The sequence below is a fragment of the Anoplophora glabripennis genome, unplaced genomic scaffold (assembly GCF_000390285.2).
Source record: "Anoplophora glabripennis isolate ALB-LARVAE unplaced genomic scaffold, Agla_2.0 scaffold783, whole genome shotgun sequence".
Taxonomy (NCBI): domain Eukaryota; kingdom Metazoa; phylum Arthropoda; class Insecta; order Coleoptera; family Cerambycidae; genus Anoplophora; species Anoplophora glabripennis.
In genome coordinates this window covers 149,927-153,420 of record NW_019416866.1, presented here as the reverse complement: position 1 = coordinate 153,420, position 3,494 = coordinate 149,927, and the positions used below count along the sequence as shown (strand labels likewise).

General features: G+C 31.7%; 1 long non-coding RNA gene across 1 annotated transcript; it reads left to right on the top strand.

Annotated features, from left to right (window-relative positions):
* The first annotated feature begins 490 nt into the window (after positions 1 to 490).
* LOC108912395 lies at positions 491 to 1,023 on the top strand. The gene is made up of 3 exons (XR_002763111.1): positions 491 to 776; positions 834 to 909; positions 966 to 1,023. It is a non-coding gene; the product is annotated as an uncharacterized LOC108912395 (long non-coding RNA).
* Positions 1,024 to 3,494: the final 2,471 nt, after the last annotated feature.

Sequence of the window (3,494 nt, the reverse complement as noted above, 5' to 3'; positions counted from 1 at the left end):
AATTAATTCTCAATACAATAGAAACATGAAGTAACTGTAATGTATCCAAAAAGGAAAAAGGTACTTCAACAGTAGAACATGGTATTTTGTGGAAGGTACAATAATAATTGGTGAATTAATTTCAAACTATTTTTAGGAATTTGATGTCACCATATACATGGAGCAGTCTTGTATGAGTTGTATGTGTAAATCTTTAATTATTATTATTGTAATTAATTGTTAATCGTACCTACCTAATATGAATCAGTTAAAATTTAAATGAAATGAAGAACGAAGCATTTGGTATAAATGTACAATTTGTTTTGTGATAGTTAAAAAAACAGCTTCAATAAGTTGTTACTATGGAGCCATTATTTCAAGAAAGTTATGATTTAATTGAAAAAGTACAGCGCTATTTAAGTAAATGGATATACATACTTACCCAATGTACGTGGCATTGACTTTCCATTATTTTGATGTCCCCTTTACAATCTATGATTAAAAGATTTTGGTGTGACGACTATATAAAAACCATCTATAATAGTGTGTCCAGTGATAGAATGAATTTGCCTTTTGTCAACTTTATTTAGAATTGTTAATCATGGATGGTGTCGAAGAAAAGGAAATAATTAGCCACATGTAGTGTTCTTCAAAATAAGATGTTTCCATAAATAGGTAGATCCTGAAATGTTTCTTTTCTGAGATGCCAGATGTTAACATGAACTCTTGAAAAATTTCAGGCAAATACATATATCTACAGATACCCGCTGCACAAATATGAAGCTTTGACTTGAACGGTATGTAGGTATAGATATGTTGTCTCAGTTATAATTACAGAAACATGTTTATTTTAGATGCTGTTCTTTAATCAATGCTGGAAATTGGACAATGCCAGGGACAAAATTTACAATATCACTTGTTTTTTAGTAGGTACCTATTTCAGAACAAAAAGAAGTTTTACTTGAATTATTTAACTGTGTTTGTAGATAAAAATACTCTGGAATTTGAGTGTTGTGAGAAATAAGAAATCCCCTAAAGATTTTCGAGGTAATAATTGATAATAAAAACAGAAATAAAAAGGAATGTGTATTATTTATAATGGTTAATCTTAAAAGAAAATTGTGTTTATCTATCATAAACAGTGGATATTTAAAAATACATTTAATTACCGTATATTTCTTTAAAACTGAATGGTTAATATTTTTACTATATTTTATTCAAATGTCTATCAATGTTATATAAATATTTTTATCGTTTACTTATTTTAGACCTGTCAGTCAATTAAAACCTGAGTTTTTTTTTTGAATGACAAGATGACATATATTTATTGATACAAAAATCGATATTTTACAAAAGAACGCTATCTAGGTAGGTAGGTATCTCCAAGAGACAAGAAAACGCGTAATCCAAAAATTCCGGGTTTTGAGATTCAAAATAAAAACGTAAAAGAAAAATAACGAAATTTCCCATTCAAGCCATAAAAATTTATTGCGCCATAAACGTTTTGAGACAGGCGTACGGAAAATCCCAACAGGCAGACAGGCAATCTATTGACTGGCTCTATCTACCTGTCTCCGTTTCGTTAAAAGTCATAATAGTCCAGTCGGCGGAGCCAAAAAACGAGCCGAAATGGCTGTTGCTTGATGTAAACCTGTTTTTTTTTTAATCGAACCGGAAAAATTTGTACATTCGGAATATCGACCTGCGGAAAGCTGAAAACCATGGGAAGTTTGTTTAAATTAATGAAAAGTGCGAAATAATTCAAAAATTGGCCCGTTTTTTCGGATATTATCGCTTATTATTCGTAAAGGAAGCCTCGGACGAAAAAAAGTAACTTCTGATTTTTTTGTTCATTATTGAATGTTGTACAAGATAGGCATATTGGCGAACCAAAATTTTTAAAATTTGCATTGCAAAATAGCAATAAACTAATGAAAAATGTGGCACTTTTTCAGAGGAGCTTGACACTAATGAATCCTTCTACTTGCATTAATATCGACTAACTGCCTGTTGTCGTTTGGAGCAATTGGAGATCTTTAAAAAATGTTGTGCTTTGGGGGTGGCGATCGCCACATCGCCACCCCCTCTGGATCAGGGCCTGCATAGAAGAGTATGAAACTAATAATATCAATTTATCAAATATAATCTTTATTGGAAAAATTACAGCACCGAGACAGGACATGTTCAGTTACTAAAGAAAATGCAAACAAAATCTTTGAAAACTTTATCTTAATTTAACACACTCATTTTCAAATAACATTCCCACGTTGCACTCCCCACTTTTTACTTCTTTATCACTAAATACAGGGAGTCCAAGTACTTGGCAAAAACAGCAACATTTAGGGAAGCACTGACTGGGTTCTTGTATACCTACTGGAATGGGGTTGAAATTTAACATCTTCAGCTAAACTGCCATCGTTACGTATACTGTAGTCATTAGTGAAAAACTGTTTATCTTGTTAGGTTACAATGTATTTAATGTAACTTATACAGGTGAAAAAGCATATTTATGTAGAGAGCGTGACATGTAACATAATCCCTTCGAAAAGCCCATAAGAGGTTATAAGTTTATGACTGTTTGGTCCAGAATTTTATAACTTCTTTTACAATGCAACTGGGAAGCTTACTTGTTCTTTAATAACTCTGGGGCTAGGGTATGTAGTCCTGGAGTTTTAAATGCCAGTGCCAGTGTTAAATAAAAGACTAAAACTCAAGTGTATTTGGCCGTGTTATGTAAAATATTAGAACATAGTACTTAACAACCGGGGGCCACGTAAACATATATTCGAAGAAGAGCCTCTGGAAGGCACCTCACACCAAATATTTGTTTTAAGAACAGTCAAACTTTTGTTATACTGTTTTGTGTATAGATATATGTCGAGGAATATGATCGATGGGATCGGTAACAACGGCATGGGCCCTCGGTGGAGACCTCGGAAGTTCGAATCGAGCTCCACGTTGGGCGCNACACTGACAGCGGGTAAAGGCAGTTCTGCAAGCTATAAAATAATAATTTTCGAACTTTGCTAAGTAACGGAAAAAAATATATCAAGAAGTTAAATAAATTCCTGGTAAATATCCAATGTTTAAAGGAAGACTTGACGTCTGCATTGAAATTGTGAGGAAGTTACGTAATATCCACATCAACGATCAAAAAGAGAGCAGTTCAACAATCATATCAACACTTGGTTCATATTCCACTAGGCTTACACCCATAGGACAGTTATAGGTGTTGATGCAGTAGATCGAGTCTGATTTCAAGAAAGGATAATAAAATTCTTATATTATCGAGTCTGTACTTGTAAACAAAATAAATCAAATTTAACCTTTGTAATATGTATGATATAAATATTTAATAAAATAATTAAAATTATTATCTTTTTATTTTCCCATTATTCACCACTTAAAATTACAAAATAAATAAAAAATCTGATATATTTTAAACTCTTTTATTAAATCAATAAATACAGTGATATATACATACTTAATAATAAAAAATTATAGATAATACAATT